The sequence below is a fragment of the Tupaia chinensis genome, unplaced genomic scaffold, assembly GCF_000334495.1.
Source record: "Tupaia chinensis unplaced genomic scaffold, TupChi_1.0 Scaffold146650_1, whole genome shotgun sequence".
Classification (NCBI taxonomy): domain Eukaryota; kingdom Metazoa; phylum Chordata; class Mammalia; order Scandentia; family Tupaiidae; genus Tupaia; species Tupaia belangeri.
In genome coordinates, this window is record NW_006206507.1 from 887,263 (window position 1) to 898,524 (window position 11,262).

An 11,262-nucleotide genomic window follows, 5' to 3' on the forward strand; every position below is an offset into this window, starting at 1 on the left:
GCTGGACTCCCATGTAGTTGACTATGGTTTAAGTTCTGGACCCAGTGACTTAAAATTCATGCCAGGTGCATGTGCACGAATGCCCAAAATCCTGAGAAGAGAATGGAGGAGAAGGGACTACAGCATGGCTATCCCTGCTGGGGGAGTGATTTCTTGTTTTCTGTCTCTCTGTCTCTCCAGCCAATCGTGGTTCGAGGCCCAGACCCAGTGGCTTAAAACTCATGCTGGGTGCATGTGCGTGCATGCCCAAAATCCCAAGAGGAGAATGGAGGAGAAGGGACTGCGGCACAGCCATCCCCCCAGGGGGTGATTTCTTGCTTTCTGTCTCTCTATCTCTTCAGTGACTGCATACTCCCGATAGTAAAAACCTTTCTCAAAAAAAAAAAAAAAAAAAAAGGTGCACTTTTTTTGGATAGAATGAAATGAGAACCCAGAAAGCCTCAAGTTCTGATGAGTTCACGCTTTTCTTTTAAAGAAAATGGCCCCAGCATGACTCATTTTGATTTACTGGTGAAAGTAGCCTTGCTGGCCAAGCAATAGAAGACTGACTAGGGAAGAAGGTACACGCCTGACAGTCACATAGGGGCAGGTCCTATGGGCACAGTGCCTGTGAGGCAGCATGACTGGAATGTAGTCTAGTGGGAAAGCTACATTCCCAGTGACTGAAGGCAACCAATCAGATCACCTGTAGGATAAGTATGATAGTGGATTTACTCTATGAACCAAGACATACAATCTTGGATTTGGAAAAACTATTACTCCTAGTATCAAAGTGTGCAGCTAAAGAGAAAAATTTCTATGTCCTGGCTGCAAATCTCTATCCCCAAAGACCATCTGTCAGAGTCTAAAAATCTACCTTTGTAAGAAGTCTCATCATACTAAAGAGCCTGACTAGTGTTTCTAAACAATTTCCTGAATATCACATAGGTATCATGTATTAAGTCAGCTTCTACTAATAGCACTGTGGCAGGTGCAGAAGAATGAGTTCACAGATGAGTAAGGAAAGGAGATACCAAGTGGGGCAAAAAGTGTTAAAAGAAACTATTCTGACTTTGTAAAAATGATGAGCAAGATTTTATGCAAGACTACTGCAATAGGTGTCAAGGCTATTAAAATGGGGAGAGAAGATAATGGTTCAATTCCAAGTACCATTAACAAGTGGGGATCTGTAGTCAATAACACACTGGGGGGTTTATGGGCAGACAATTACTATGAGGAGACATCAAAGACTGGGTGAATTCTGGTTAAGCCTGACCTAAACAACTTTAGCTAAGGAGATTCTTGCTGAGGGAAGGCAGGGTGATCAGCTATCAAAGGTGGAGGCTTCTCTCTAGACTGACTTAGCAGGAATTTTTGCTGAATTGGAGCCATACAGGCCTGTCAAAGATGGAGGCCAAGGTCAGGGCCTAGCTGAATAAAAGGTCTTAGAGGAGGCTGACTAAATTTGCTAAAGGAGATAATCTTGTCAGTAGTCAGGAAAGTTTCATTGTGATGTGGTAGACTTGAATTAAGCCTTAAAGATAAGATAGCATGTAGACACATGGAAAGGAGAGGTAAGCTATTCATATATGGACAGATCTGTTTAAAAGTTTCACAAGTGGAGACAGCACACTTGGAACTACAGAGTAGAAACAAGTGAAAAAGTAGGACATAAGGAAAGGAAAGTCCATTCAAGCACAGAAATGGTTCATTACCCGTTGATGATAACTTGTATAGTATTCTCAAATGGACTGGCCTGAGAAGTATTTCATGTGGGATAAATTATTTAAGACAAATGATGTAATAGTGATTGAATTTTTTTTAATGAGAATAAATAATAATAATCTGAAAAAAGTGATGACAAGCTATTTGATGATGATGATATGGATAGTCATGTCTTTGTCCTGACTGATATGCATGGTAATCATGCTGGAAAAAGAATGTAATATATTGTAAAGATATATGTGATTCAATGTAATACAGAAAACATTATGATAATAATAAAATTAAATAATTTTTAAAAAGGGATTTGGATGCTGGGTCTGTTATAATTGATCCAGTAGAGTCATCAGATATTTGATCTTTCTGCACATCAATATTTTTATAATTTACTACATTTCTTTGTAGAGGTTTTTGCCTTAGGGCACATGAGCTCACTAGTGAGAGACAGAGTCAGAAGCAGTGAGAGTTCAGAAAGTGAGAGATCACCCCAATGGGGGGATAGCCATGCCACAATCCTTTCTCCTCCACTCTCCTCCTCAGATCATGGGTAAGCACATACATGTGCCCAGAGTGAGTTTCAAGGCACTGGGTCTGGGACTTGAGCCACAGTCAGTCGTGTGGAAGTCCAACAACATAACTACTGTGCCACTTGCTAGCCTGATTTACTATATTTTTTAGTGTATATATATATATATATATCCTAACCAATAAAGGTAAATTAACTACATTTGTAAGTCTATTAGTTATAAATGATGATATAAATACAGATTAAAATAGACTATGATATAAACATATTTTAAATAGAAATTAAGCACATTAAAAAGTTAGTATGTTTTCAGGACCTAAGTAACGTTATGTACACATACCATAAAATATCTGGTAGCAGATATTAATTCTAACAACAAAAAAATATGAATACACAGATTGTTAAATCCACCTATGCTACTTCCAGGACTTTTTAGGCAATCACACATGTATTCCTCACCATCGAACGAGACATTAGCATCCTTCATCTACAAGAACAATTTGCTTTACTATGTTTAGTGTTACAAAATGAGGAACATTGACAAGGTCTTCAACGAAAAGCTATTCAATAACACAGTCTCAGCTAGCAAATCTGATTCCTAATAAGAAATCCAATTTCCTTTCACATGACACAACACAATTTAGTCACTTTGAGGAGAACTAGTATTACATGGATTTTCCTTGTACTAAATATTTTCATGAATCTGGTTTTAATAAATACTCCATGAGTGAAATGAATGAAGACAACTATCTCAAATAAAGACTGAAACAGTAAATGGCTACAGAGAACACATTACATCAACTTTCCCTGTTTATAGAATAGTTCATATAACTAAGAAATCACAAAAGTCACCTTCCCTACATGTCTCTCCTTTGTGTGCGTCAATCCTCAGTCACTAACAGAAATCATTCTGAGATTTTTTGCATTCAAGTTGAAAGTGAGAATTAGAGAAGCAAAACACCTGGCTTAAAGGGCAATGTATACTCAAACACAATTAGATGTTTACTGAGTTTTCACCCAAAATGAGCAATAAATATAACTGCCAGGACTCTTCTCCAACTGAAGCAGATGGGAAATCCTGAGTACTCGTGTTTCCATAACAGCACCTTGGATACAAATCTTAGCCCAGAAAATAAATGGGACTTCAGCCTATATAGTGCATTATCTTATAGAGAGTTTTATTTATTTATTTTTTTGAGAGGTTTTTGCTATAGAGCATGTGCACTTGCCAGAAAGAGAGAGACAGAGAGACAGAAAGCGAGAAATCACCTCCTGGGCGGGGGTGGCCACGCTGCAATCCCTTCTCCTCCATTATCCTCTCAGGATCTTGGGCAGGCACACACACGCTTCCGGCGTGAGTTTAAGCCACTGGGTCTGGGACTCAAACCGCGGTCGACTACATGGGAGTCCAACGACACAGCCATTATGCCAACTGCTGATCCCCAGAGAGTTTAAATGTTTTTAAAAGAGAAGGGCATTATATATGCAAATTGGGTAAACTAAATACATACATCTATATGTAAATACATATATCTAAATACATATATCTACAGACAAGGATTTTTAAGCACTGATTAGTAATTCCCTGACGTTTGCCTACTTTCTACAATTTATTTCTACTCTTTTCTTGTTCAAAAAAAAAGGAAAAGGAAAAGATCAGAATGTAGCTGTATAAAAAAAGAGCATCAACAATAAACACTATAAAACGAATGTCCAGGGCCAGCAGGTAGCATGGTCTTTGAGACACTGGATTTCTATGTGACTGATCATGGTTCAAGTCCCAGACCCAGTGACTTGAAACTCACACTGGGTGCATGTGTGTGTGTGTGTGTGTGTGTGTGTGTGTGTGTGTGTGTGCCCAAAATCCCAAAAGGAGAGGGGAAGAGGAGAAGGAACTGTGGTGTGGACATTCCTCCTAGGGAGTGATTTTTCACTTTCTGTCTCTCTCTGTAAGTGCATGGGCCCTAAAGCAAAAAAAATAAAAACAAAAAACCTCTCAACAAAACAAACAAAAACTAACGTCCTGGGCCCATGGTAGGTAAATTACTTTGGTGATAGCGCATAGGATTTTCTTTTCTATTTTCTTTGCCTTTAATACACACAATTTTAAAGAAAACTTTATTTATTTTCTTTTTATAGTGATCTTAAAAATTCATACTATTTGGGGCCAGCAAGTGGCATGGTGGTTAAAGGCACTGGACTCCCACATGGCTGACCGCAGTTTAAGTTCTGGACCTGGCAACTTGCTTTCTCACTTTCCCTCTCTCTCTCTTGCTCTGTCCCTTTCTGGTCAAATTTAAAAAAAAAAAATAGTTATATAAAATATTTCTTAAAAAAAAAAAACAAACCCAGTCCACTAATTAACCAACTGTACACACAGACGTTGAATTTAAGAAAATAAGGAAACAGGATTATTCATGTGTCAGACATGCATTCGATCAGTATGCCAAAAAAACTCACTAATGTGAAGTGACTCAGAAGAAAGCATGACTAAATTATATAGGGTATTTGGGGGGAAAATGACTTATATTTATTCCAGACAGACAGAATGTCCCCAACTCTAAAGAATAATAAAAAGCCACTGGTGAGAAATTGAAACACCAGATTTTCAGTGCATGTCTGATACCAATCAGGTGGGCAAACATAGGCTTATCATTCAAACTGCCAACTTTGCCCTCTCTAGCTTTCAAAGATAATCTCTGCTATCTCTGTATGTGGGTGCACACATGCACAAAGAAAAGTTTCTGAGAAGGAGAAAGGGAAACAAAATGATATAGGCTGGTAACACTAAATGGCTAGTAACAATATCTATGAAATGTAGATCTAGCTCTTCCACGTTTAGTAATGGCATTTGCAATTATTAGTATCATCTATATAACCATATTTATGAGACAAAGTAACCAAAAACACAGTGGTTCTCTCCAGGTCTTAAACAAGTCTTTTTCTTTCTTTCTCTCTTTTTTTTAATTAACAGAGGAATCAATGGTAAATTAACTCAGGCCACACTTCAATTATCACAAAAATGATCAAATGATTAACAATTTAAGGAAGTCTGATAATACAGTTTGTGTGAATATATACCTACAATGTAAATGAACCAATTTACACATAAGTGCACAAGGAAGTGACTGAAAATTAGAATAAAGACCTGAAAATTTGGTAAAAGTTTCAAAGGACACAACAGGCACAATCACTTTCTCTACTTCACTAGATTTTGAATCCTTAACTATATCCAGAGTATAAGTGCAGGGGTTTTATAATTAAGGAGGGGGCTCAAGAGGGCAGAGTTTATGAGTTACTCAACCTATCAGAAAAAAATTCTACTTTTTTTAAGGTCAGGTTCTTACTATAGTATTAGTTTATCTGTTGTTTGTGAGAAATATAAAGGAGTTATGAATGTGCTGGCATGTCAGGAGTTATGTTTGCCATTGTGGCAATGAACAAAAAGGTCATAAAAGTGGGTGCCATTGAATCTTGGGGCTGACATCCACAATGGGATGGAAAATCTAGTCCAGAATAAATCTACTGGGGAGAAGGAAAAGGGGAGCAGCGAGTACTCTATTTCATGAAGGCACCTACTACATGGAAATTCACAGATCACTTGGGTGAAATAAGGAGTCAAAAGAGCAATGGTGTCACTGTAGAATTGCCTAGAAGAGTGGCAAACACAAAAGAAAAGATTGATAAGAAATTGCAACATCATGGGAACCAGCAGTTAGCGTAATGGCTGTGTCGCTGGACTCCCAAGTAGTCGACCACGGTTCGTGTCCTAGACTCGGTGGCTTAAAACTCACGCCAGGCGCGTGTGCGTACGTGCCCAAGATCCCGAGAGGAGAATGGAGGAGAAGGGATTGCGGCGTGACCGTCCCCTCTTGGGGGTGATTTCTCGCTTTCTGTCTCTATGTCTCTGTCTATCTGGCGAGCGCACACGCCCTATAGCAAAACCCTCTCCAAAAAAAAAAAAGAAAAGAAAAGAAATTGCAACATCAGTACAGAAGAGGAAATATGAGAATCATGGGAAAAATTGATTATGGACTCCTTAAGTTAATAATTAACTAAGAAGGGTAAGCATAGATTTTAAGAAAGCAGATTTCAAAAATTTTTCAAAAAAATAATAAAAATTAACAACACAGTTCTAGAGTTAAACCAACTGTATCTGAATTCTGGGTCATCACTTAGCTGTGAGACTACAGGCAACCTATTTAATCATAATGGATCGATCTTTCTTCGTCTGTAAAATGGGGGAAATGACCATATTTCAAATCTTTTCTAAGATTCTTATAAGATATAAAGGAAAAATTAATAATTAAAATTTGTTGAACACATATATGTGTGAGCAATGTTCTCAACACTCTCATGTATTCACTCATATATATTCTTTACAGCCATATGAAATAAATTACATTATTATTTTTATTATCATTTTTTTAGAGAAATTTTTGCTATAGGGTGTGTGTGCACACCAGAGAGACGGAGAGAAACAGAGAAACAGAAAGCGAGAAAACTGGACCACAGATGGCATAATGACTACATCACTAGACTCCAACGAGGTCAACCTTGGCTTGAGGGCCAGACCTGCCGTTTAAAACTCACATCGGGGGCGTATGCATGCATGTGTGCATGCATGCCCAAAATGCTGAAAGGAGTGTGGAGGAGGAGGAATTGTGGCATGCCCACCTCCCCCCTGGGAGGTGATTTCTCACTTTCTGTCTCTCTGTCTCTCTGTTTCTCTGGCGAGCACATGCACCCTACAGTTAAAATCTCTCTCTAAAAAGACAAAAAGAAAATAAGCAAGAAATCAACACCACCACCCCACCACCACCAGCAGGGATGACCATGCCACAATCCCTTTTTATCTATTCTCCTCTCAGGATTTTGGGTATGTGAGCACATGTGCCCAGTGTGTGTTTAAAGCTGCCGAGTCCAGGGCTAGAACTGTTGTCGACTACATGAGAGTCCAGCAATGTAACCATTATGCCATCTGCTTGTCCCCAGTTATATTATTACCCCTACTTTTTATATGTAAAATAATGAAACTTCCCAGTGTTCACTAATATAATCATTTTATTTAATGACTCTAATTTACAGAGAAAAGTAGTAGCCAAAGAAAAAATTCACAAAATTAGATATTACTTAAAAATAACAAGTAGCATTAATGATGAAAAGGGAGCCAAGAAAGGAAACCAATGTGCTACACAGAGTTCAACAATGTAGTTGAATTTTTAAAAAGCACAAATATAATCAAAGAGAAGAGATATTTAAGAAACAGAATGTCTCACAGTTCTAAAACCTAAATGAGATGAAGCTGACAATAAAAAGAGCTATTCCAGATATATATGGCATCAGGACAAGAAAGGGGGATTCTCTAGAATATGAAATAAAGCTCAAGTGAAAGAGAAAATAGAGCTCTTCAAATTTCATCAAGAATATACTTCATGGCCAGCTGTAAGCAATGCTTACAGTAGTAAGCAATGCTCCACAATGTTGGGGACGTATGCCAAAGTCTGGGTTTGCATCCTGAGGTGTCCCTATGTAGGCCAGGTATGCACATGTACACCTGTGATCCTGGCTGGTTGAGGCTGGAAGTGGATTACACTGTGAAGACCCTACTGGTGATCCTCTCTCTCTTCCTCTCTCTTCTCTCTCACATGTATATTCACATACTCTACTGTGAATAGGGAAAAAAAAAAGACTTTTTAAAAGTATTTTTGTAATTCCCCCCCCCAAAAAAAATGTGTTACTCTTTTTAACCTAGTCAATTGTTTTCTCATTAAAAATTCCGCTTCCTTGGGGATCTCCAGGAGACTTTGTTTGTAACACTACTTATTTGGTTTCTCAATATCTCAATTTACCTCTCTTTCTCCTAAGAGATTTGATTAGACATATAATAAAAGCCTTTGGTTCCTCTTCTGCTTCCTCAGGGGCTTTTTTGTCTATCAGAACCTGTGCCGGCTGGTAGGCTGTTCCGGAATTCACCCCCTTGTCTCACTCATCAGCCAGTGGGGAATGATTCCTATCTTATTCTCTGTTGGGTTACAACAGGGCTTTCAACTATTAACCAAAGTGCCTAATGTTTACAATTTCCCTTCAACTCAGACAATGCTTACAGATTAGCAGGATCATTGATTTAAATCCCTGAATACAGAGAGAGTTTAAAAACACAGCAATCCCAAAGAGACCATTCTGAATGAGAGACAGAATTATCTCTTAAATTTTCAAAGAATTGGTTGATAAAAGAAAGTGTGCATTTCTTTGGAACTCTAGAAGTAAAGAAATCCACCATTAAAAGCATGGAAAAATGCCTTATACCTGAGATCCTTAAAATTATTTCTTCCTGTCTGAGATTTTTTAAACTCAGGTATTTTTCTGGATCAAAGCCAGTGAGCTGGTTTCATCTTTTCAATTTTCAGATTCTACTGAAAATGTTTGATATCATTCTCCAGTGTTTTAGGACGAGACCAAAAGTAAGAAAGAGTCTAAAAGCAAATTTCTCTGGCAACCCAAGCAAACTGAAGAAAAGAATACGAGCAAGCTCCATCCTTTTTTTTTAAGTATCCCTTTTGTTCCTGGTCTATCAGAATCTTAATCCCCCCATCAACAGTGTCTACAACACAATCTTGAATTACATTACTCTATGAACTTTGTAGTCCTAGAGTTTTCAGGTATGTGCCTTCACTCCATTGTTATAATAAATCCTAGTGGTATAGCATGCTTTCTAGTGTTTAACAGACTGTAAATATCTGACTAGAATTCACTGACAATGCAACCTATCAGCTTTGTGTTGTAATAACACTTGATTCCACTCATTCCCCATCTTATTCATTAATTCTTGCCTCAAATTTTCAGCCTTCCAGTTATTCTGAATTACTCTGAGCCTATCATTTATGTTACACGTAGGAAGGGGTCTGAGTAAATCATCCAAAGTTTACATTGATCTGTTCCTATTTCACAAAAATCATGAAATCTAGTCTCCATTCCTTGTTGTCTAAATGCATGAGCTATATCCACGATGAAACTTTAACAACTAATTGACAAATCTGCTTTGAGATTCAATAACAAGCATGAACTATTCAAAAATTCTTCCCCAGATATGGTGAAATGATTGCCTCTAAGTACTCAGCTGGATTTCATAATGAAGTACTTTAATCAAATTTTGGTTGTTGGCAAAATGTTCTATCACATTTCTAGAAGAAAAATATAGTATATAAGTAAAACAATCATATAACTTATCATCCAAATGGGTAAAAATAAGCACTATTAATAATTACCCAGAGACAAGCATGAGTCAGAACTGTACTAGGCAAATCAGAACTTAAGGTCCCCCTCTACACAAAACAAATTGTGTTAGGAAGAATTGTGACTTTCTCTATATATCTAAAACTTAATGAAGTTAATCCAAAAAGCAGTTGAGTAAGTGCTCAGAAAAGATAAGTGAAGGATTAGCATGTGACGTAGTGGTTAAGACACTGGAATTCTCACATGGCCGGACGTGGTTCAAGTCCCAGACCTGGCAGCTCACTTTCTCACTCTTCCTCTGTGTCTTTCTCTGGCAAAATTCATGTGAAAATAATAATAATGAATAAATAAGTAAGATAATTCTTTTTTTTAAAAAAAAAGATAACTGAAAGAACTTTGTGCAAAGGTGAGAATAAAGATTTAATTTAGGCTAGGGTGAAATCCAAACTCTATGTGAGGTTTTAAAACATGGCCCCCAAATTTCTTGACACTCCTCATTTAGAGGTACAAGTGTACGGCCCACACCCTCTTATCAGGTTTCTCTGAACACCTGATCATTAAGTAGGTGAAAGAGGCACTGTGCAAGCTCCGGGCCCAGGCATTAAAGTATTGGCAGCTTCTACTTTCTTTATCTCAACAGTGCTGCTTGGATCTAATCCTCACTGACTTTTCTGCCTGATTCATCTATCTATTATGGACAGAGCGGTACTGAAGTCTCCAACTATAATCATAGATATGTCCATTTTTCTTTTCATTTCTATCAATTTTTGCTTCCCATATTTGACACTCTGTTGTTAGGTGATTACACATAAAGGATTGGTATGTCCTCCTGCAGAATTGGCCCTCTTATCAGTGTATAATGCCCTTTTATCCCTTAAGATTTTCTAAATTATCAGAAGTATCTGCTTTGTGGGGCTGGCAGTTGGCATGGTGGTTAAGGCAGCTGGACTCCCATGTGGCTGACAATGGTTCGAGTCTCAGACCGGGCAGCTTGCTTTCTCACTTTCCTTCTCTCTCTGTCTCTCTCTCTGGTCAACTTCAAAAAAATCAAATAAAACAATGACAATGAATAAAATTGAATAAAATACTTCCTTAAAAAAAAAAGTATCTGCTTTGTAAGAAATTAACATAACTGTTACAGACTTCTTTTTTTCTTTCTTTTTTTTTTTTTTTAAGAAATTAAGAAAGTGAGAAAGCAAGCCACTGACTGGGTCCAGGACTCAAACTGTAGTTGACCATGTGGAATTCCAGTGCCCTTAACCACTAAACCACCTGCTGGCCCCTCAGGCTTCTTTTAATTAGTGTTAACCTGGTACATTTTTCTCTATCCCCTGATTTTTAACCCGAGCCTTTTTATTTAAAGGATTTCTTACAGGTAACGTGTAATTGGGTTTTATTTTTTTATCTACTCTGACAATATCTGTCTTTTAATTGGTATATTTAAGTCAATTATATATTTTTTAATTATTTTATTGGGACCAGCAGTTAGTGTAATGGCTATGTCGCTAGACTCCCACGTAGTCGACCGCAGTTAGAGTCCCGGACCCAGTGGCTTAAAACTCACGTCAGGCGCATGTGTGTGCCTGCCCAAGATCCCCCGAGAGGAGAAAGGAGGAGAAAGGATTGTGGCATGGCCATCCCCCTTAGGGGGTGATTTCTCGCTTCCTATCTCTCTGCTCTCTGTCTTGTCTTTGTGGTGAGCGCATGTGCCCTATAGCAAAAATCTCTCCAAAAAAAAAAGAAATAAAGAATTATTTTATTTAACTTAACTTATTTTAATTTGTCCAGAGAGGAACAGA

At 37.9% G+C, this 11,262-nt stretch overlaps 1 protein-coding gene across 2 annotated transcripts in view; it reads right to left on the bottom strand.

Moving 5' to 3' along the window:
- The window catches only part of CDK14 (cyclin dependent kinase 14), a 667,802-nt gene that overhangs the window by 455,479 nt on the left and 201,061 nt on the right, over positions 1–11,262 (bottom strand). The gene's annotated exons all lie outside the window — the stretch shown is intronic.